At 44.2% G+C, this 23,901-nt stretch overlaps 1 protein-coding gene and 1 long non-coding RNA gene across 4 annotated transcripts in view; one reads left to right on the plus strand and one right to left on the minus strand.

Moving 5' to 3' along the window:
- Positions 1-1,751: 1,751 nt before the first annotated feature.
- On the minus strand, positions 1,752-8,959 carry LOC109730189 (uncharacterized). Of its 2 annotated transcripts, XR_012918346.1 has the most exons (3): positions 8,738-8,959; positions 7,598-7,810; positions 1,752-3,087 (listed from the first exon to the last, which is right to left on the minus strand). It is a non-coding gene; the product is annotated as an uncharacterized LOC109730189 (long non-coding RNA). The 2 variants fall into 2 exon arrangements; XR_012918344.1 differs by lacking the exon at positions 1,752-3,087 and having other exon boundaries at positions 7,092-7,810.
- A 183-nt stretch (positions 8,960-9,142) lies between these two features.
- The window catches only part of TMEM50B (transmembrane protein 50B), a 36,944-nt gene continuing 22,185 nt past the window's right edge, over positions 9,143-23,901 (plus strand). Inside the window, exon 1 of one of the 2 annotated variants that reach the window (XM_012747054.3) lies at positions 9,143-9,290. The gene's annotated coding sequence lies outside the window, so the exon portion shown is untranslated. Of the gene's footprint in view, positions 9,291-9,390; positions 9,822-23,901 lie in introns of those variants that run through there. The other variant, XM_012747055.3, reaches the window with a different exon arrangement.

Below are 23,901 nucleotides of genomic sequence, written 5' to 3' on the forward strand. Positions count from 1 at the left end.
AAATGTATGTACTGTCTTAAAAGTCTAGATTGCAGAAATAAATGTTTCTTCTTTTGCTGCAGTCAAGTTATCTTCCACGCTTTGGTTTCTTGTTTTTTAGGCTGTTTTGCAATTTTACCAAAGACTTACATTATAGTACATTGAAATTCTGACAGTGAAATGTTCATATCAACTTAATCCCAATATCTTTCAAGTATTTTTGAAAGCATAACCAAATAAATGTTTGACTCTCTTTGTGGAATAAGGATTTATAGAGAGAAGCAAATTGTGCTATGGTTTGAATGTGTCCCCCAAAAGTTCATATGTTAGAAACATAATTACTATTGTAATAGTGTTGAGAGGTGGGACCTTTAAGAGGTAATGAGGTCTTGAGGCCTCCACCCTCATGAATGGATTAATGCTGTTTTTGTTGAAGTGCGTTAGTTATCTCAGGAATGGGCTCTTGATAAAAAGTTAAGTTCAGGCTGATTTTCTCTTGTCTTGTGTGCTTGCTGGCTTTTCCATCTGTCTTGCCTTCTACCATGGGATAACACTACACAAAAGTCCTGGCAGATGTCAGCACCATGCTCTTGGACTTCCCAGCCTCGAGAACTGTGAGCCAAATACAGTTGTATTGACTATAAATTATCCAGTCTGGGCCAGGTGTGGTGGCTCACACCTGTAATCCTAGCACTCTGGGAGGCTGAAGCAGGAGGATTGCTTGAGATCAGGAGTTTGAGACCAGCCTGAGCAAGAGTGAGACCTCGTCTCTACTAAAAATAGAAAGAAATTAGCCAAACAACTAAAAATAGAAAAAATTAGCCAGGCACAGTGGCGCATGTCTATATTCCCAGCTACCAGGGAGGCTGAGGCAGGAGGATTTCTTGAGCCCAGGAGTTTGAGGTTGCTTTGAGCTAGGCTGACACCACAGCTACTCTAGCCCCAGCAAGAGAGTGAGACTCTGTCTCAAAAAAAAAAAAAAAAAAAAAAAAATTATCCAGTCTGTGGTATTCTGTTATGGCAGCAGAAAATGGACTAAGACACGTTGCATTAGCATAAGTCCTCACTCACTTTTGGAAAAGCAATGCAAAGCATGTACATCCCAATGGCAGGGGAACAGTATCATCTTCCTTCATATATGAAAGTAAACATTTTCTTAATACAGATATTCTTCTGTATTAAAGCTTTAAAAACTCCTGAGGAATCTTAAAATATTTAGTACTTTAAAAAGAGAAGAGATTTAAGACTATGCTAGAAACTTCTAGTTATTATTCCCCAATATCCATTCTTTCTTCCTTCTTGGTACTGAAACCCCATTTTCCAGCCTTCTTTGCAATTCAGTGTAGTCAGGTGACTAAGGTTTTACCAGCAGAATGAAAGCAGAAATGGTGCATGTAACCTTCAGGAAAGGTTCTTTATTTATTTTTTTTCTTTTTTCTTTTTTTTTTTTGAGACAGAGTCTCGCTTGTTGCCCAGGCTAGAGTGAGTGCCGTAGCATCAGCCTAGCTCACAGCAAACTCAAACTCCTGGGCTCGAGCAATCCTGCTGCCTCAGCCTCCCGAGTAGCTGGGACTACAGGCATGAGCCACCATGCCCAGCTAATTTTTTCTATATATATTAGTTGGCCAATTAATTTCTTTCTATTTTTTTTTTTTTATAGTAGAGACAGGGTCTCGCTCTTGCTCAGGTTGGTTTCGAACGCCTGACCTTGAGCAATCCATCTGCCTGGGTGTCGCGCCCCCTTGCCAGCAAGGAAGACACGGCAACTGGAGTTCTTCTGACAGCGCTTTAATGGGGATTGCTTAACTGGTTACATGCGGAAGACGCCGAGGCGTTCTCGGCGGCTGCTTATATAGACAGTAAGTACACGGGGCATAACCTGATTGGTCAGCACAGAACAGGAGAGGAGGCAAGGCTTTGCACATGCGCTGAACATCTGTTTGTCAGACGCACAGTAGGGTGTGACCAGGAAGCGGGCGCCATCTAGGAATGGCGTTGCCACCGCGCCCCACATCTCCCCCTATTTTATTAATTAAATGAGAACTGAGCAACCGTTCAGCACTGTCCTTCGACAGTACGATCAAGGATGCAGAGCCTCACTTCCACCAGCAACCACCTTACCTCGTGCAATGAGCAAAACTCGGAGGTGTGCAAAGGCTGGCTGTGGGATTGGATACATGCCTTATCTGGTGCAATGGGAGAGATCCCTCAGAGTGCAAAGGCCATGTCTGCTAAAATACCTGGGGGTAGGAGCGGGTGCAACCCAAAACTAGGCTAACCTTTTAGCATGGTCAACCACACCTGTGTAGACTGTCCCAGTTCAAGCGCAGCAAATGCCTGTGCCAATACCACATGGTCCCTCCGTCTCTGGGCCTGCAGCCTACAGATGGCTCACAGCCCGCCGCCAGCCGCAGCAAGCAGCAAGACGGCCGTGGCTGCAAGGCCGAAACAGAGTCATAGAGCTAGGAGCTTCAACAGGAACAGGAATGTATCTAGGCAAGCGGGTAACAATGGCAGAGGGGTGAGACGTGGCATTCCAACACAATGTATAATTGCACGTATTAGAGGAACAGTTCACATGTGTACCAGAGGGTTTTTCTGTGGATACCACCCAGATAAATGGGGGCCAAACACAGACAGGTGTAGGGGCAAAGGTCACGTTTCGCCCTCCCGCAATCACCCTCACAGAACCTTCAAAAGAGTCGCTAAGATTCCATGCGAAACTAGCATTCCCTGCCATACCCCCAGCCACTATGGACAGGGGAGCCAAGTCTGTGCAGCTTCCGTTAACCCCACACAAAACACAAAGTCCCCTTCAAGGAGAAGGATCTATTTCCCTCCAGTTTACTACTCTGCGTGTCCAACGGCAGGTACGCAGTGCCCAGGGAAACATTAGTAGAAAAGAGGCGGGAGAAAATTGGTGAGTTATGTGTCACAGGCATCGGCAGGGGAAGTACTGACAGGATCCCCCAGCGTGGCTCCGCTGCCATCCTTGCGATCATCCATACTGTCGTCAGGAGGAGTAGCCAGCACGTCTTCATGCTGCTCCAGAGGCTGCTGCACCGTTCTAGTCAGCCGTGTGGGCACCCAGATGGGATTGTCCTGGTCCTGTGGAAAAATACAAATAGCTCCCCTGGATCTCATTATCACTGGATCTGGGCCTTTCTATAGATTAGACAACACATCTTTCCACTTCACTAATTCTTTCTGTGGCGGAGCAGGCGTGACATGCCTGTCTGCTGCTGAACGTCCCTTGACATCTAAATTTAAAAAATTTAAAGTAAAGAGAGCAAAGGAGAGGCGTCCTCTAGGTGATAGCCCTAGCTGTAGGGCATCTCCCCCCTTTTGTTTTTGTAAGTACATTTTGAGCGTGCCGTGAGCACGCTCCACGATGCCTTGCGCTTGAGGGTTGTAGGGAAGACCGGTACGGTGCTCCACACCCAAGCGAGTGCAAAACTGCTGAAAAGATTTTGAGGTATAAGCTGGGCCATTATCTGTCTTAATAGCCCGGGGCTTGCCCCAGGCTGCCCAAGCTTCTAGGCAGTGAGTGATAACGTAACTTGCCTTTTCTCCAGCCAGAGGCGTGGCATGAAGGACGCCTGAGCACGTGTCTACAGACACGTGAACATATTGAAGCTTCCCAAAAGATGGGACATGAGTTACATCCATTTGCCACAGATGTAGAGGACGCAAACCCCTAGGATTCACGCCCGTATGAACAACGGTGCGAAAAGGAGCACAATTTGGACATTGCAGTACAATCTCACGAGCATCTGCACGCGTGATGTTGAACTTAAGTTGTAAGGTTTCAGCTGGCACATGATAAAGTTTATGAAAGTCTATGGCGGCGGCGTGGCCATCAGACACCCAGAGGGCGCGAGTGGCGTGATCAGCCATAGCATTTCCCACAGCCATAGGTCCAGGTAACAAGGAATGAGCTCTGATATGCTGAATGGAAAATGGGTTCCTTCTGTTCTGAATAGTATTCCTAATTTCTGTAAATACAGAAAAGACAGTACTCTTGGCAAGAATGTGAAAGGAGTTCTCTAACTGTTTAACTGCGTTGACCACATAAAAGGAGTCTGAGATGATGTTGATAGGTTCAGTGATGGTACTGAGAACCAGACCGACTACGGCACACTCTACTAGCTGAGGAGAAGAATAGTTAAACTGTTTGGTATACACCTTGTCCTGAATGACATAGCTCCCAATACCCGTCTTAGAACCATCGGTATACACATCTAAGGCATCAACCAAAGGTTGTAGTGAGGTTACCCTTGGGAAAATAAGCTCGTTCCTCATTGCAAACTGCAGCAAGGCATGTCTGGGATAATGGTTATCAATGCTCCCCGGGAAGGTGCATCTCAATATGGCCCATGCATCAAGATTGGCACATAAGGTGTTCACCTGATTGGCAGTATATGGACAAATCAGGCTATCAGGGTGACGCCCAAAATGGGATACAGCCAAACTAACACCCTTTAAAGCTATCTCGGCCACACAGGTAGGATAGTGGCCAATCACCTTTCCTGGAGAGGCTTGAGGATGCACCCATAAAAGGGGGCCATCCTGCCAAAGCACTGCCGTAGACAGAGGGAGAAAGGATCGTGGTGCTGAATGCGCACCAGTTGCGCCTTCTGAATGGCTTCTTCTACCTTATGAAGAGCCTTAAGGGCCTCAGGAGTCAAAGTTCTAGGGGACGTAATGTGTGAGTCTCCCTCTAGAATCTGAAATAATGGCTTCAGTTCTGCTGTGGTAAGACATAGGAAAGGTCGAAGCCAATTGATATCTCCTAGTAGCTTTTGGAAATCATTTAATGTTTTTAAGGCATCTCTTCGGATGGACAGTCTTTGGGGTACGATTTTGTCAGGGAGAATGCTACTACCAAGAAACGCGCCCACTTCTCCCTCTTGCACCTTCTCAGGGGCGACCAGCAAGCCTTTTTCCCTTAAGTGAGCCTGAAGGGATGCATAAGCCTGGCGAAGTACGCCATCATCACAATGACACAAGAGAATATCATCCATATAGTGTATAATTTTTACCTTTGAAAACTTCTGCCTAACCGGCTGGATAGCCAAGGCCACATAAAGTTGGCACATAGTGGGACTATTAGCCATGCCCTGAGGTAAAACCTGCCATTGATACCTTGCATCAGGCTGCTCATGGTTTATGGAAGGAAGCGTGAATGCAAATCTGCTTTTATCTTGTGGGTGCAGGGGAATAGAGAAAAAACAGTCTTTGATGTCCAAGATAATTAGACTCCAATGTTTAGGCAAAGCAGAGAGAAGGGGCAGTCCTCTTTGAACAGGCCCCATAAGCTGCATCTGGGCATTAATTGCTCTAAGGTCATGCAACAGTCTCCATTTACCAGACCTTTTCTTAATCACAAAAATAGGGGTATTCCAGGGAGATTGAGAGGGCTCAAGATGCCCAAGAGTAAGTTGTTCTTGTACTAGGTTATGGGCAGCGAGTAACTTTTTAGAGGGTAAGGGCCACTGAGGTACCCACACTGGCTCCTCTGTTTTTCAACTCTACCCTGCAAATTCTTTCCAAGACCTTTACCTGGGACGCAGCCCATGCTCTTCATCAGCTTTTGACTTTGAACAGAATAGTCATTGGTCAATTTGAAGTCCAATTGCCGTAGCAAATCTCTACCCTAAAGGTTCACAGGCAGAGGTAGGACATAAGGTTGAAAACTGCCCTCTCTACCCTCATTATCCTTCCATCTCAGTGTCTGGGCACTGATCACTGGAGAGGATGCATATCCCAATCCCTGCAAAGTTTGTGCTGAGGGGGCCAATGGCCACGTTTTTGGCCACCAGCGTTCAGAAATTATACTAGTGTCAGTTCCTGTATCCAGGAGGCCCGTAAATGTCTTTCCCTGTATGGTTAAGTCCATAGTAGGGCGTTCATCTAAATTCAATGACAAATACGCACAGTTTCCTCCAGAGGAACCAAAACCTTTTTCTCCTCTAGTTTCTTGTTTACTAGGGAATAAAGAATGGAGGCTAGGTAAAATTAGCAACTGTGCTATCCGGTCTCCTGGATATATGGGAACTATGCCTCTAGTTGAAGAGCAAAGAATCTTCACTTGTCCCTCAAAATCTGAATCAATAACCCCTGGGTGAACTATCAGTCCCTGCAAAGTTGAGGAGGACCTCCCAAGGACAAGTCCTACAGTATGTTCAGGCAACGGCCCCTTGAAATCAGATGGGACCGGTTGGCACCCCATGAGAGGAGTTAACACTGTTGTGGTGGTGGCACAGAGGTCCAGTCCTGCGGAACCTTTAGTGGCTCTCCTCGGCTCCCCAGAGGTGCCAGCGACGGCACCGGAGTGCTCTGCATGACCCCATATATTTGAGGGCCCTGAGGTCGAGGGCCCCGGTCCCCGTTTTTTTGTTGGTCATGTTTTTTTGGCGAACGGTTGATTAGTCTTCCTTTAATATCCTTGGTGGATCTACACTCACTGGCCCAATGTCTTCCTTTTTGACAAGTAGGGCATATCCCCGGCACCTTAGGCTGAGGGCGCTCCTGCTTGGGCAATCTGCACTGCCTCTTAAGGTGACCGGGTTTTCCACAATTGTAGCAGGTCATAGCTAAGTTACCAAGCCTCTCCACTTGGGCTATGGTGAAAGACGCCGTAACCCCCCAGGACCGCAGCGACTCAGCAAGGTCTTTCAATTGTTTGTGCTGGAGAGGCTCATGATACCGTTGCTGATTGTTATTCTCGAAAACAGGGAATGAGAGAAACATTTTCCTCATATCTCGGGGCCTGATAAACGAGCTCCCGCTGACTTGCTTGGGTCTGGCTCCTCCCTGCTCTCTCAGAGGAGGGGCGGTAGGGGCGGTGAAAGCAGCGTCACTGTAGGGCGGCGGCCGATATCGCCCCGCCTCATACTTTGCCGCTTCCTCTTCCAAAGTAGCTTCCTCCTCTGGATCTAGCTCCTCCCCCGCTTTCTCCCCTGAACTTGAGGAAGTAAGAGAAGAGGAATCATCCTCAGAAATATCTAATTTCTTAAATTCTGACAGAAAAAGGCTTTCTCCCCTGTCTTCTGTCCTGTCCTTTCCTTTGTTATTTTTATTCTTGGTACCTTTACATTTCTTTCTCTCCCTTTTCTTTTTTCCAGGCCTTCTCCCTTTGTCTGACTCTGAGGTACTGTCTTGATGGTCAGAGAGCACCTTTTGCCCTGCCTGTACCTGGGCTGCACAACTTTTATCATTCAGGCACGACCGGATCATAGTCCACACAGGGAGCGTGCCCTGCCATAACGTGCCTTGCTCCTCTCCCCGCAGCAGATCTTTCTCCAACTTATCCCAAGACGGGACATTTAATGACCCGGAATGGAGAAACCACGGCGCGACCCTGTCCACCTCCTTCATAAAATTCCACAGCAGACGCTCCGATAGGGCCAGGTCCCGCGCCTGCAGCACACCCTGCAAAGCTTGTACAAAAGGGCGGCTTTGGGAGTTACCCATGTCTCCTTTATCTACAGGAGCGAAGAGCAAAATATACTTGTTCGAAACGAAAGCAGGGGGCTCACGGGCTCTCACTAACAGCCTACTTTGGTCAGCAAAGGTCCGAATTCGGTTCCATCCCACGCGTCAGTTCTGAACTCACCTCTATCGAGGTCGTCTCCGCTGGTGCTTCAAAGTTGTTTCGGTTCCCAGGTTTCGGCACCACTTGTCGGGCCCCCTCGCCAGCAAGGAAGACACGGCAACTGGAGTTCTTCTGACAGCGCTTTAATGAGGAATGCTTAACTGGTTACATGCGGAAGACGCCGAGGCGTTCTCGGAGGCTGCTTATATAGACAGTAAGTACACGGGGCATAACCTGATTGGTCAACACAGAACAGGAGAGGAGGCAAGGCTTTGCACATGCGCTGAACATCTGTTTGTCAGACGCACAGTAGGGTGTGACCAGGAAGCGGGCGCCATCTAGGAATGGCGTTGCCACCGCGCCCCACACCTGGGCCTCCCAGAGTGCTCACTAGGCGTGAGCCACTGCGCCCAGCCTAGTAAAATGCTTTTTATTTTTATTTATTTATTTATTTTTTATGAGACAGAGTCTCGCTTTCTTGCCCAGGCTAGAGTGAGTGCCGTGGCATCAGCCTAGCTCATAGCAACCTCAAACTCCTGGGCTCAAGCGATCCTCCTGCCTCAGCCTCCCGAGTAGCTGGGACTACAGGCATGAGCCACCATGCCCAGCTGATTTTTATATTATATATATTAGTTGGCCAATTAATTTCTTTCTATTTTTATGGTAGAGACGGGGTCTCGCTCAGGCTGGTTTTGAACTCCTGACCTTGAGCAATCCGCCCGCCTCGGCCTCCCAGAGTGCTAGGATTACAGGCGTGAGCCACCGCGCCCGGCCTTAAAATGCTTTTTAGATTTCCATTGATAACACCTCAACCACTTTCCCCAAAACAACTACATGGTCATAGGCACTTCTGTAGGAAATTTAGACAGGGCTTCTAAAGGCTGTTGAAGTCATGCTCTTGAAAATTCAAGAGGCTGAAATAGACTTGACTGTAAGTAAGTATAAAACCTGGGTGGATAGATGGGAAAAGCATCAGGGCTGAGTAGCTGTGCTGGTAACCTCGGGTAAACAGTCTCAGCTGGGTAGCCTTGGACGAGTAACTTCACCTTTCTGGGTCTCCATTTCTGAATGGAGGGCATTAGAAAAAGGCGCCTCTAAAGACCTTCAGATCCCGAGACCGCCCTACTCCGGGCAGCTTGCGGGCTCCGCTGATGGGCCTACCTGCGAGGGCGACGCTGTGCTCCGGCTCTGGGCACCCCGCACAGGGTCTCAGCGGTGCGGCACTTGAAGTCCACGTTCAGAAACGCAGCAGGGCGAGCCTAGTAGCGGCCGCCCACCGGAAGAGGACAGAATGGGCCTGGTCTACCCTGCCGCGAACCGTAAGTTAGGGGTCGGGACCGCGGCTCCCGCGGGCGTGCAGGCAGAGCCCCGGCGTCCCGCCCTGCCCCTCGGAGCTCCGCCCCGCCCCTGGCCGGCCACTTGCTGCACGCCGATTGGTCGCTATGGAGGTCGCGCCGCCCCGCGCCCCGCCAACGCCCTCGCCCCGCCCCGTCGCGCCCCGCCCCGCCCCCGACAGGTCGCTTGCTGCACGCCTATTGGTTGCTGTGGCGCACACGACGCCTCGCCCCGCCCCGCCGGCGCCCTAGCCTCGCGCCCGGCATCTCTGTCGGCTCCCGGGACTAAGGGGGAGCCGGAGGACACCGGTACTGCGGTGGCGCGGCCGCCCCCTCCCTGCGCGCGCGCCCCGCGTCGGCGTGGGCGTCGGAGGAAGCCGGTGAGTGCTGTCAGCGGGTCCACCGCGCCAGGGGGCTCCGGGTCTCGCGCCCGCCGCCCGCGCATGTGGAGGTTCCTCGTCCGGCCCGGCCCGGCCTGCGAGGTGCCGCGGCGCCGCCCAGCCCGGTCTACGCTGCGCCCCGCGCCGGCCGCGGAGCACCCGTCGGCCTGCGGGGCGGGGCCTCCGCCGCCCCCTCGGCCCCAGCCCGCGTCCCCTTGGGCCGACCGCGGCGGTGACCCCACTCAGCCCGCAGGCCGCTCCGCCGCCTTATCGCGCCGGCAGGTTGCTTTACTGGACGGACTGGAAAGGTCCCGGCTCTTGCCTGTCAGCCCCTCAGGGCGGCTGGGAGGGGGAGAGCGACTGGCGGGACGCTGAGCGGCGGCCGCGACGCCCTCCTGAGGCCCGGGCGAGTGTCCTGGGGCGACTCGGCCCCTTCCTCGCCCCTCCGGTTTGCTCGGAACCATTGCTAGGAATCTGTCGGCGTCTTGTGGACTTTCTGACTCCATCCCTACCAGAGTCAAGTACAGAGAGGTGGGGAGGGGAAAGGGAGGAGGAACAACATTCTTTAGAGAATTAATCAAGCGTTGAGTGTCCTTTTTAGATAAGTAGCAACAGAGAACTGTCAGTGTGGCAGTGGTAGTCGTGGTAAGACCATTTTGGTTTTTAGCTGTTAAGTTGGAAGGTGCTTAAATCTGAAAGGTAAATATATGTCCTTTAAAAACCAAAGCAGTGAGGTGGACTGTGCCGGGGTGCACCTCTCTGCTAGTGCTGGGTGGGAGGAGGGGGGGGCGCGGGAATGGAAGCCTTGGATTGGAGTGAATGCGTGTAATCAGCATTATCGATCTCAAAGACCTGAATTTCTCTTTTCTGAGTGTCTCCCTCCACCTCATCTGCTAAACTCCCCACCCTACTTGTACTGTGAATCTTTATCTTGAGATTCTCTTACTGCCAGGCTTGTCTCCTTTCTCTTTGATCATTTTTAGCTAGACTCTGTCTCAAAAAAAAAAAGAAACAGAACATTTGTATTTTTCTTCAGAGGTAGCCTCCATCCTGCTTTTTAATGCTAATCTTTCTCTAGCTTTTTAAAATAAGCTTTACATATATATATACACACACACACACACACATAAGTTCACATACATATGTTTATACATAGATATTTACACAAAAAATATGCACATACCCCATATCCTGACCTAAACAGTATGTTTCATTCAAACTATTGAATGATGTTAAAATTCTTATACAAATATTATAGATAGGGGGTTTTATTTGTTTGTTTCAAAGTTTTATTTAGCTGTTATTGAGAGTAACACAAAGAGCTGGTTTTTAGAGGATTTAAGGAATAGGTATATTTATGTAGTTTATAGAGAAAGGAATGTCTCAGTATTGGCTAAGTTAGATATAATCAGTTAATGTTCCACAGGGCAACAAAATCGTAATACCTTTGGGATTAATTTTCTCTACTAGGCTATAAAATCATCCACCTCATTAATTCTGCAGTTAAACTCAAACCTTACAGGACTATAAATTATCCGAGTCTTTATTAATAGTGGATCGTTCATTAAATAGACTGTGATAATGCAGTTTTATCCCTCAGAGCACATATAAGGTTCAGACAGGCTTATTAGAAAATGCCAGAGCTTTCTAAATTTGGGATTGAAATTTTGCTTCATAATTATAAACTCAAACTTGACTGTGTAAGGAAAGGACAGTATTGTCACTATGAGATGAAGGCTTTTAGGAGAAGATGAGCTGAACAGAATAGTTTCAGCTTCCCTGTTTACAAGGGCCCTTTCTGAGGAAGTCAACCGGCAGTGTTATGGGTGAGTCCTAGGAAATGGGGTTCATCTCAGTCCACATATCTGGAGGGTTCTCTTGTGGACCAGTACTGGAAGGACAGCAGAAATAGGATCAGAGGGAGTGGGCTGCCCTGCATTTCCTGTTTAACTGACCATGGCTTACCTGCAGCTAACAGGGTAGGTCAAAGCAGAACCTCCCTGTGCGGGAAGGGAATGCCCTCTGCTGATGCAAGCTGCAGAGCTTGTAGGAGAAACTGCATCAGCATATGTTGAAGATCAAGCCATTGAGTGCAGATAGGAATCTGGGCCAGGTTTCTATTTTTTTTTTTTTTTTTGAGACAGAGTCTCGCTTTGTTGCCTAGGCTAGAGTGAGTGCCGTGGCGTCGGCCTAGCTCACAGCAACCTCAAACTCCTGGGCTCAAGCAATCCTACTGCCTCAGCCTCCCAAGTAGCTGGGACTACAGGCCTGTGCCACCATGCCTGGCTAATTTTTTCTATATATATTAGTTGGCCAATTAATTTCTTTCTATTTATAGTAGAGACAGGGTCTCGCTCTTGCTCAGGCTGGTTTTGAACTCCTGACCTTGAGCAATCCACCCGCCTCGGCCTCCCAGAGAGCTAGGATTACAGGCCTGGGCCAGGTTTCTAAAGCATTCGGTCCTCAGGTTAAAAAGCTGCTGTGGCAGCTGGGATGTTATTTTCTGAGTTACACTGCTTCAATCTGGTCTGGTTATTCTCTGCTTCTAGGGCACAGCTGGATTCACTTTAGCTTTCCTACGTTGGATCTTTCCTATATTCTGTATTCTCTTTTATTGATTTATTCTCTCTGGTGAAGCTCAAACTCCAGCAGCTTCTTTTTTTTTTTTTTTTTTTTTTTTGAGACAGAGTCTCGCTTTGTTGCCCAGGCTAGAGTGAGTGCCGTGGCGTCAGCCTAGCTCACAGCAACCTCAAACTCCTGGGCTCGAGTGATCCTTCTGCCTCAGCCTCCTGGGTAGCTGGGACTACAGGCATGCGTCACCATGCCCGGCTAATTTTATATATATATATATCAGTTGGCCAATTAATTTCTTTTTCTATTTATAGTAGAGACGGGGTCTCGCTCTTGCTCAGGCTGGTTTTGAACTCCTGACCTTGAGCAATCCGCCGCCTGGGCCTCCCAGGAGCTAGGATTACAGGCGTGAGCCACAGCGCCCGGCCTCCAGCAGCTTCTTGACAAGAAGAGTTACTTTTTTTTTTTTGAGAACTTGCATGTCTGAATATGTTTTGATTCTATCCTCATACTTGATATTTTGGCTGGTAATACACTTTTAGTTGGAAATAATTTTCCTTCAGAGTTTTGAAATTATTGCTCTATTATCATATTGCTTCCAGTTTTGTTTTTTTTTTTTAATTGAATCAAATCTCACTCTGTTGCCTGGGTTAGAGTACCGTGGCATCAGCCCAGCTCACAGCAACCTCAAACTTCTCGGCTCAAGCGATCCTACTGACTCAGCCTCTCAAGTAGCTGGGACTACAGGCATGTGCCACCATGCCTGGCTAATTTTTTCTATATATTTTTAGTTGTCTTGCTAATTTCTTTCTATTTTTAGTAGAGATGAGGTCTTGCTCTTGCTCAAGCTGGTTTTGAACTCCTGACCTTGAGTGATCCTCTCACCTCGGCCCCCCAGAGTGCTAGGATTATAGGCGTGAACCAAGCCTTGCTTTCAGTTTTGCTGTTGGGAATTCTAAGTTACCATGATTCCTGATCCTTTGTTTGTGACCTGTGTCTGTATATGGGTTTTTTTTTTCTGTCTGTGAACTTAGAGAATCTATACTTTGACCTCAGTGTTTTGAAATTTAAAATGATGTATGATGTGATGGCATGTGCCTGTAGTCCCAGCTACTTGGGAGGCTGAGGCAGGAGGATCACTTGAGTCTAGCAGTTTGAGGTTGCAGTGGGCTCTGATGAGGCCACTGTACTCCAGTATGGGTGACAGCAAGACCCTGTCTCTGAAATAAAATAAAATGAGGTATGTGTTCATTTTCATTCATTAGATTAAGTATTCAGCAGGTTCCTTTTTTTTTTTTTAATTATAATTATATATATAAATTCTTTAATATTCTTTCCCGTCCTACTGACCTGTGTTGATTCTGGCTCAGCAGGTTCCTTAAATCTGGAAATATAAGAACTTTTATTCTAGGGAAATTTTTTCGAAATATTTTGCTGATTATTTTCTCACTTCTATTTTCTTTGTAGTCTCCTCTCTGAAACACCTGTTATTTATATGGGCAATGAACCTTTTGTATTGGTCTTTAGTTACTGTTTATTTTTTTCGAGACAGAGTCTTGCTCTGTCTCCCTGGGTAGAGTGCAGTGGCGTTTTCATAGCTCAGTGTAGTCTCCAACTCCTGGGCTCAAGTGATCCTCCTGCCTCAGCCTCCTGAGTAACTGGGACTACAGGCATGCGCCACCACACCTGGTTAATATTTTTTCTTTTAATGTTTTATAGACACCAGGTCTTGCTATGTTGCCCAGGCTGGTCTCAAACTCCTGGTCTTAGGTGATCCTCCGGCCCGGGCCTCTCAAAGTGCTAGAATTATAGGCATGAACCACCACCACTCCTGGCCTGTAATTTCTTACATATTTTCTCTTTTTGTTTTTCCTACTTTCTGCTATTTTTTCTTAACTTTTATTTCCCAACCTTTTTATTTGGATTTTAAGAAAGTTTCCATTATCACATCTTTAAATTCCAAAGGCTATTTTTGAGTCTCTCAGTATTTCTTATGATAGCATCCTATTCTTGTTTCATAGATGTAATATGTTCTCTTATCTCTGAGGTTATAATGATTTTGTTTTAGGTTTTTTCTTCCTGCAGAATTTGTTTCCACTAAGCTGCTTTTTTTCTCTGTGTGTTTCCATATTAAAATTTCCTCAGATGCATAGTAATCCTTGACTCTCTGCTTATGATTAAGAATGAGTTGGATGGTAAGATAAAAAATGAAAAGAAAAAAAAAGAGAATGGGGACTAAAAAGGTGATTGAACAGTTCTGAGGACATGGATGAGGCTTGTCAACCGTGTGTTTCACTGCACAGTGATCTGGCCGGGCCATCTGTTACAGGGAGCCCTGACATCTATATTTTTAACCATATTTGCTTCTTACACTTGTTAGTTTCTCCAGAGAAGAGTTTTCCTGCCTGGAAAGAAAGGATCTGACTGCCAGTCTCCTGAGCCAGAACAGAGGCTGAGACTCTCCACTCAGCATACCATCCCTTATGGCCAGTTTTCAGTGTGGTACCCACATCTTTCGTTGAGTTAGGTATCCCATAGTGCAGAACACAAGAGATAGGAAAAAACCACAGCCTTCTCTCAAGATAAGGATGAACAGTTGCCAGCACCATGAGGAGAGAAGGGACAGCATCTGGGAATCTGTTTTCTAACCACTTCCCCCTAATCTTCACTGGGTTGGTTCCCAGCTTTCCCTGCTGCCGCCTTGGAATTTGGCTTTCTTGGGTGTGCTAAGTTATTTTCTATTGTCCATTTGCTTTCCAGCTTTCAAACTTTTATTCTTGTCTCCTGTTATTTCTAGTATTAGTAGTTAATAATTTTTTAAAAATTCCTTTAACCATATTTTTATGGGGTTTCAGTAGACAGCAAAATGGGATGCTTGTGTACAGACTACCATCTTCACTGAGAAATAGTAATAGTTTTCTCAGCCTGAGGGTAATAGTAGTCTGCCAGGAACAGAATGCCCTCACAGAGCAGTCACACATATGTGGGCCATTTTGTGGTTGGTTAAAGGATTGAGTGGTCACATGTGCACTTAGTTCTCATTAATTCTCACTTTCTCAGATACATGCTGCTGTTACCCTAGTTTATATGCCAGAAGACTATAGTCTAGGGAGGTTTAAAGCTCAAATAGTGCCTGGCACACAGTCACTATTCCAAGAAGATTGGAATAGATAAACGAACCTGTCCAAGTAGGCACAGCTTGGAAGAGGCCGAATGTAGGGGTGAGCCCAAATCAGTGCTAACTCCAAAGCCACTGCTTTTAGCTGCCTCTCTGGTGGCTAATACTGGAAGATGTTCCTTGATACTTCAAGATGTCTACTTCCTTTGAGTCCTTTAAAGATAGTCTTTTTTTTTTTGAGACATAGTCTCGCTTTGTTGCCCAGGCTAGAGTGAGTGCTGTGGCATCAGCATTCCTCCCATCTCAGCCTCCCGAAGTGCTGGGATTACAGGTGTGAGTGACTTCTCACAGGCTTAGTGTGTTTCTCTTTTGATTAACAATTTCATATTCAAGTAATTTCTGTCTTTTTGCATTTTAGTATAAGCACTCAAGAGAAGCCAAGCTACACCTTCACTTTGTTTAGAAATTTCCTCATCCAAACATCCAATTTCATTGCTCACAAATTTTACCTTGCACAAAACACTAAAATACAAACATAATTCAACCAAGTTCTTTGCCACTTTATAACAAGGATTACCATTCCTCCATTGTACAATAACATGTTCCACATCTCCATCTTAGATGTCATCAGAATGGCCTTTATTATCCATATTTCTACCAACATTCTGTTCATAACCACTTAGATATTTGCTAGGAAGATTGAGGCTCTTTCTACAGTTCTCCTCTTCCTTTTTAGCCCTCATCAGAATCACCCTTTAACAGTCCATTTATGGCAATGTGGGCTTTTTTCTACCATGCACCTCCAGATTCTTTCAGCCTCTACTCATTACCCATTTCCAAAGCCACTTCTACATTTTTAGGTATTTGTTAAAGTAGTACTCCCATTGCTTAGTACCAATTTTCTGTCTTTGGGCTGTTACAACAAAATACCGTAAACTGGGGAGCTTATATGCAACAGAAATTTATTTTTTACAGTTCTGGAGGCTGGGAAATCCAGGTTTAAGGTGTTGGTAGATTTGGTATCTGGTGAGAGCTATTCTAGTTCATAGATGAAGCTTTCTACCTTTGTCCTCACATGGTGGAAGGAGTGAGGAATCTCTTTTATAAGAGCACTCTTAAAATCCCATGCATTAGGGCTTCACCCTCATGATCTAATCACTTCCTGAAGGCCCACCTAATCTCATCACTTTGTGGGTTAGGATTTTTTTTTTTTTTTTTTTTTTTTTTTGAGACAGAGTCTCGCTTTGTTGTCCAGGCTAGAGTGAGTGCCGTGGCGTCAGCCTAGCTCACAGCAACCTCAAACTCCTGGGCTCGAGCGATCCTTCTGCCTCAGCCTCCCGAGTAGCTGGGACTACAGGCATGAGCCACCATGCCCGGCTAATTTTTTATATATATATCAGTTGGCCAATTAATTTCTTTCTATTTATAGTAGAGACGGGGTCTCGCTCTTGCTCAGGCTGGTTTTGAACTCCTGACCTTGAGCAATCCGCCCGCCTCGGCCTCCCAAGAGCTAGGATTACAGGCGTGAGCCACCGCGCCCGGCCTGAATCTTTTCAATAATATTACCTTAGCATGTTTGTAAAGATTGAGTGGAATAGTCCCTGTAAAGAGAATTTTTCTGAGGATTGGATGGAGTAGTCTGCAAAAAGCCTAGCATCCATAAGCACCCTATAACTAATAGTATGAGTAGTGGTAATAGTGGGGAAGCTGTAGAGTCTTTTTTTGTTTCATTTGAATCAACTTCTTTTGCTTTGGTTGTGTAGACTTAATTAATCTACTGTTTTTTTTGTAATAGATTTTTTAATGATACAAATTATAATTTAATTTTAAAAAGTATTAATTGATTTCTCTGCTGTCACATAAATCCCTTGATGATGAAGGATAAGTGTTATTAATGTTTATTTTCCCCACAGTGCCTTGCTTGTAGGAGACTTTATGTAAATATTCAGAACATGCTCTCTGGGAGTTAGGTGTTGATCAAATACAATAATGTGTATATATAATGCCAGGCACACAGTAATCCAGGGAAGATAGGAAATGAATGGGAGATGAACACTGATTCGATACGCAGTCCTCTTTCATATTTCCTCCCTGTGATTCCTTAGCTGCCCCATGACTCCAATTACTACCTAATTACTGAGAGCCTCTAAATCTGTGTACCTGTCTTATATTATTACTCTTTAAGATTTTAGCTGTCTCACATTCACATCTCTACCTGAATGTCCTTCAGTCATATCAAATACATTACACCCAAACTAACTCCCCTCTCCCATTCTCCCTTTTAGCAGTCTCTGTTTAGATTAATGTTCTCTCACTTGCCACTGGACACACAACCAAGAAGCCTGATAATCATTCTTAGCTCTTTCCTGCCTATTGCTAATACCTCTTTAATATTTCTTAAAATCCTTTTCTTAGCTTGTACCACTTTGGCCTCAGTTTAGATCCTTATTCTATCCCTGTCTAGAATGAAAGCAAGTATCTCTTTAATATTCTTCTTTAGTTCCTCCTCCACACTGCTGCTACCAGAATTGTCTTTCTGAATCACAGATTTGATCCTGTCACTTCATTGCCTACAAACCTTTGGTGGTTTCCTAATGCTTAGAGCAAGGATTGCAAACTGTAACTTGTGGGCAAGTCTGGTCTGCTCCCTGTTATATAAATTAAGTTGTATTGGAACACAGACATGTTCCTTTGTTCATATATTGCACATGCCTACTTTCATGCTATGACAGTGGAGTTCAGTAGTTGTGACAGATTGTATGGTCCACAAAACTTAAAGCATGTACTATCTGGTTCTTTAGAGCAAAAGTGTGCCAATCTCTGGCAGAGGCTAGAGTTCAGACTTGAGGCTAGAGTTCAGACTTCAGTAGGCTTAAAGATCTTGTCCCAAACATATTAATCACCACCACTCTAAAATACCTTAAATTCTACCCTTTTCTGTTTTGGGTCTATATGATTTTGCATATTTTATTTCCTTGTTATCTCTCAAACCTCTGTTCATGCTTCAAAATCCAGCTCCATTTCTTTTTTTTTTTTTTTTTTTTGAGACAGAGTCTCGCTTTGTTGCCCAGGCTAGTGTGAGTGCCGTGGCGTCAGCCTAGCTCACAGCAACCTCAGACTCCTGGGCTCAAGCAATCCTTCTGCCTCAGCCTCCCGGGTAGCTGGGACTACAGGCATGTGCCACCATGCCCGGCTAATTTTTTTATATATATATCAGTTAGCCAATTAATTTCTTTCTATTTATAGTAGAGACGGGGTCTCGCTCTTGCTCAGGCTGGTTTCGAACTCCTGACCTTGAGCAATCCGCCCGCCTCGGCCTCCCAAGAGCTAGGATTACAGGCGTGAGCCACAGCGCCCGGCCTATTTCTTCTTTCTCTATTGAACTTTTCCTCAGCTCTTTCTGGCAAGTAGTGTCCTATAACACTTTTTTTTTTTTTAAAGGGAAATGCACAGGTTCCAAATAGAGAAAAAAGAGGAGGCTTATTTGATCTGATTGATTGATTGATTTTTTAGAGATGGGGCCTTACTTTGTCACCCAGGCTAGAGTACAGTGGCATGATCATTGGTCACTGCAGCTTCCAGCTCCTGGGCTCAAGTGATATTTCTGCCTCAGCCTCCTGAGTAGTTGGACTCCAGGCACACACCACCAAGTCCTGCTCATTTAAAAATTTTTTGCTATGTTGCCTGGGCTGGTCTTGAATTTCTGGCCTCAAGTGATCCTCCCACTATGGCCTCCCAAAGTGCTGGGATTACAGGTGTGAGCCACCACACCTGGCCTTTGTTACCATTTTTATTACAGAACTTAAACAATTATAGCACATAGTATATGTTTATTATAGCACATATCATAATGCAAATATTGTATTTGTTCTTTGGACAATGTCTCTAATCTGGACTATTCTCTAAATTGTTTTAATCATTTTTATATGCTCATTTATAAATGTATACATGTATGTATGTGTAAACATTACGCTATTAGCATTTAACAAGTGAAGAGATGGATGAACAAATATGGTTATTATAGAAATTTGATTAAATGACAAATTTCTGAATTAGATATGGTGTTTGGAATTCTACATGTACATTATTCAAATCATGTTTGGATGTTAAAAAGTATAATTATTTTTTCCTCTTGCTTTTTGCAAGTGTCCTTGGTTTCCTAAACTGAGATTTTGAAAATGAAATTTTGACAGTTGAGTCACTTAAAATTACCTCTGAGAAAAACTCATATTTCCTTTTATAAAGAGTTACCTTTCAGTAATAGGAATAATTGCTTTCTAATGTATTGTAAGACTTGTGGGTCAAACCAGTAATCCATGAGTTCAGTTTCAATAGTCTTTTTTCTTTTTTTTTTTAATTGATACCAGGGTCAGTTTTGTGGGAGAACATACCAATAATTTCCTTGACCTTAAAAAATCTTTTTAAGTTTATTAAAAGCAGTTACAGACATATGACATCATGCTGTATAAGAGGTTTCTCAACAGGCAAGAAGAATGAGCAAATTCATTATATTATAGTAACTTTTTAAAACTTTGTATTTTAAAAAAAATTCATGCTCAACAAACTTTGAAAATATACAAATAAAAAGCAAAACACGTGATCCTACCACCAACATATATAGTAATATTATGAAAGTACTGGTGTTTGTCCTTCTTTGTCCTTCCAGTGTTTGTCCTTCTTTGTCCTTCCAGTGTTTTTATATATATGTGTTTTTACATACAAATACTGTTAAATCTTTTTTCTAAAAATGAAATAATACTATAGATATACTTTTTTTTTTTTTTTTGAGACAGAGTCTCACTTTGTTGCCCAGGCTAGAGTGAGTGCCATGGCGTTAGCCTAGCTCACAGCAACCTCTAAGTCCTGGGCTCAAGCAATCCTGCTGCCTTAGCCTCCCTAGTAGCTGGGACTACAGGCATGTGCCATCATGCCCAGCTAATTTTTTCTATATATATTAGTTGGCCAATTAATTTCTTTCTATTTATAGTAGAGATGGGGTCTCTTTCTTGCTCAGGCTGGTTTTGAATTCCTGAACTTGAGCAATCTGTCTGCTTCTGGCCTACCAGAGTGCTAGGATTACAGGCGTGAGCCACCGTGCCTGGCCTAGCCTTGATATACTTTTATAATCTTTTTTCACTTAATATTAGTCATTGCCATTTTCTTATTGCCATTAAATGTTTTTCAAAAATAGATATGTAATGTCTGCATTATTCTCTATTTTACTTAAACATTCTATTATTGCACATTTAGATTTTATCTAGGTATTCTTTGCCTTTATTAAGTCTCCAAAGGCCCATCTTTGTTAAATATTGTCTACGTATTTCCACTTTAAGTTAGGGAGCCAGGATTAGTGTTGTCAGTTTCTATTAAACCAAGACTGTGTCCACAAAATAGGCTTATCTTTTGGTAAATGTCAACAATAAAACCCTCATGAAAGTTGATCTTCCCAGTTGAGAGTGTTAATTCCTAGTATAGTAACCCTTTCTGCTCTTAAATGTTTACCACAGTGTCTGGGCTCTTGATGCCTTGGCTCCTTTTCTTCTCAAAGTTCTTTTAAATCAGTTTCCCCTTTACAACTCAGTGAAACTCCAAATCCTTAATGAGGTCCACTTAATCTTTAAGGCGATTTGCCCTTACCTGTCTTGCTTCATCTTTATTTAAGCCACTTGCTCCACTAAATTACTTTATCCTGACTTTTCTTGGTACCTGCTAATTCTTCCTTGCTGGTATCAAAAGAACTTAAGTGTTTTGTGTATAATTTTCCCTAACCCTGCTCTACTTGTTTCACTTGTCTTTAACTTTACTCCGCTTTTAAACTTCAGTAGATTTTTCAATTATCTTTTCAGAGAGTCTTTACCTAACTACCCATTCTAAAATAGGCCTGTTGATTGCTTGAGCCCAGGAGTTTGAGGATACTGTGAGCTGCGATCATGCCACTGTACTCCAGCCTGAGTGACAGATCAAGGCCCGATCTCTAAAAAGTCAGTTAATCAAACCAAATCAAATCAAATATGCCTCTCCTTTATTCAGATCCTGTGCATTTCCTTCATAGCCATTATTTGTATAAATTTATTTTGATGTTCTTTTGCCCCATCCCATCCCTGAGCCACTGAACTGAAGCCCCAGGAGGCAGGAGACCAGGACTTATTTCATAAATTAGTGTTGAAAATAGCTATAGATTTTTGCTTATAGAACTATTTATAATAGACTAATATACGGAAAGTAAATTTTGTTTTAATCTTTAGGCATTGTCTTAAATTCACGGTGACCTTCCCCATACTTGTTTTAGCCAGTTAATATTTAATCTTTCATAACAATTCATTAACCTGTCTGCAGAATATCTTGATAAAATGCTCATATTGCATTCAGAGTAAGACCATAGTACAGCTAGAGCATATCCGAATGATAAGATATCAGTTTTTGGTAAATTGTACATACTGTTACACAGATCTTTTTTTTTTCTTTTGATACAGAGTCTCGCTTTGTTGCCCAGGCTAGAGTGAGTGCCGTGGCATCAGCCTAGTTCACAGCAACCTCAAACTTCTGGGCTCAAGCAATCCTGCTGCCTCAGCCTCCCGAGTAGCTGAGACTACAGGCATGTGCCACCATACCCGGCTAATTTTTTCTATATGTATTAGTTGGCCAATTAATTTCTCTATAGTAGAGATGGGGTCTTGCTCTTGCTCAGGCTGGTTTCGAACTTCTGACCTCGAGCAATCTGCTGGCCTCGGCCTCCCAGAGAACTAGGATTACAGGCGTGAGCCACCACGCCCGGCCTGTTACACAGATCTTAAGTGTACACTTCAGTGACTTGATAAATGTGTATACCTTTGTGACCACTATCCCAATCAAGATATAGAACATTTCCATCATCACCTCAAAAAGTCCTCACCCCCTATAGGTAGCTACTGGGTTTTTTTGTTTGTTTTTTGTTTTGAGACAGAGCCTCACTCTTGCCCAGGCTAAAGTGCCATGGCATCAGCCTAGCTCATAGCAACCTCAAACTCATGGGCTCAAGCAATCCTTCTGCCTTAGCCTCCCGAGTAGCTGAGACTACAGGCATGTGCCACCATGCCCGGCTAATTTTTTTGTGTATATTTTTGGCTGTCCAAGTAATTTCTTTCTATTTTTAGTAGAGACATGATCTCGCTCTTGCTCAGGCTGGTCTCAAACTCCTGAGCTCAAACGATCCACCCGCCTCAGTCTCCCAGAGTGCTAGGATTATAGGCATGAGCCACTATGCCTGGCCAAGGTAGCTACTGTTTTGATTTTAGTGACCATTGATTATTAGTTTTACCTCTTCTTAAGCTTCATTTAAATGGAATCATACAGTATATACTCTTTTGTGTCTGCCTCCTTTTACTCAAATCATGTTTGTGTGGTTATATGTATCAGTTAATTTTTTTTTCTATTGCTCAATAGTGTTCCATTGTATGAATAGATACAATTTGTTTTAACCATTCTTTTATTGATGAGCACTTAGGTTGTTTCAGTTTGAGGCTACTATGAATAAAACTGCTACAAACTTTCTTGTACAAATCTTTTGTGTGTGTGGATGTATGGTTTTTTTTTGAGACAGAGTCTTGGTTTGTTGCCCAGGCTAGAGTGCCGTGGCATCAGCCTAGCACGTAGCAACCTCAAACTCCTGGGCTCAAGCAATCCTGCTGCCTCAGCCTTCTGAGTAGCTGGGACTACAGGCATTCGCCACTATGCCCGGCTAATTTTTTCTCTCTATATATTAGTTGGCCAATTAATTTCTTTCTATTTATAGTAGAGATAGGGTCTTGCTCTTGCTCAGGCTGGTTTCTAACTCCTGACCTCGAGCAATCCGCCCACCTCAGCCTCCCAGAGTGCTAGGATTACAGACGTGAGCTACCATGCCCGGCCTGGATGTTATGTTTTTCTCTTGGATAAATTCCTAAGAATGGAATTGCTGGGTTATAGATAGGTTTATTTTAACTTTATAAAAAAAACTACCACAAGAAATGTGTGAGAATTCTACTTTTTCTACATCCTCACTGACATTTGGTGGTGTCAATTTTTTTTTTTTTTTTTTTTTTTTGAGACACAGTCTCGCTTTGTTGTCCAGGCTAGAGTGAGTGCCGTGGCGTCAGGCTAGCTCACAGCAACCTCAAACTCCTGGGCTCGAGCGATCCTTCTGCCTCAGCCTCCCGAGTAGCTGGGACTACAGGCGTGCGCCACCATGCCTGGCTAATTTTTTATATACATATCAGTTGGCCAATTAATTTCTTTCTATTTATAGTAGAGACGGGGTCTCGCTCTTGCTCAGGCTGGTTTTGAACTCCTGACCTTGAGCAATCCGCCCGCCTGGGCCTCCCAGAGAGCTAGGATTACAGGCGAGAGCCACCGCGCCTGGCCTAGTCTCATTTTTTAAAAAAGCTTTATTGAGATACAATATATACACTATAACATTCACCTGTTTTAAGTGTACAGTTCAATGATTTTTAGTGTATTTACAGAGTAGTGCAATTATTGCCACAATCTAATTTTAAAATCTTGTGCCTTTTCATAGTCGCTCCCTATCTTCATCCCTAGGCAACCATTATCTACTTTCTGTCCATAGATGTGCCTATTATGGACATTTCATATAAATGGGATAATATAATATGTGGTCTTTTGTTTTTCACTTAGCATGTTTTTGAAGGTCTTCCAGGTAGTAACATCTATTAGTACTCCATTCCTTTTTATTGCTGAATTTGTGTTCCATTGTATGGATATACTCCATTTTATTTATCCATCTATTGTTATATATGGGCTTGCTTCTTTTCCTTGGCTATTAGCAATGTGGGCATGAACATTTATATACAAGTTTTTGTGTACATGTTTTCATTTCTCTTGGGTAAGTAAACAGGAGTAGAATTGCTGTCATCCTCATTTTTGAAGAATATTTTTGCTGGCTAT

This window comes from Microcebus murinus, chromosome 1 (genome assembly GCF_040939455.1).
Source record: "Microcebus murinus isolate Inina chromosome 1, M.murinus_Inina_mat1.0, whole genome shotgun sequence".
Classification (NCBI taxonomy): Eukaryota; Metazoa; Chordata; class Mammalia; order Primates; family Cheirogaleidae; genus Microcebus; species Microcebus murinus.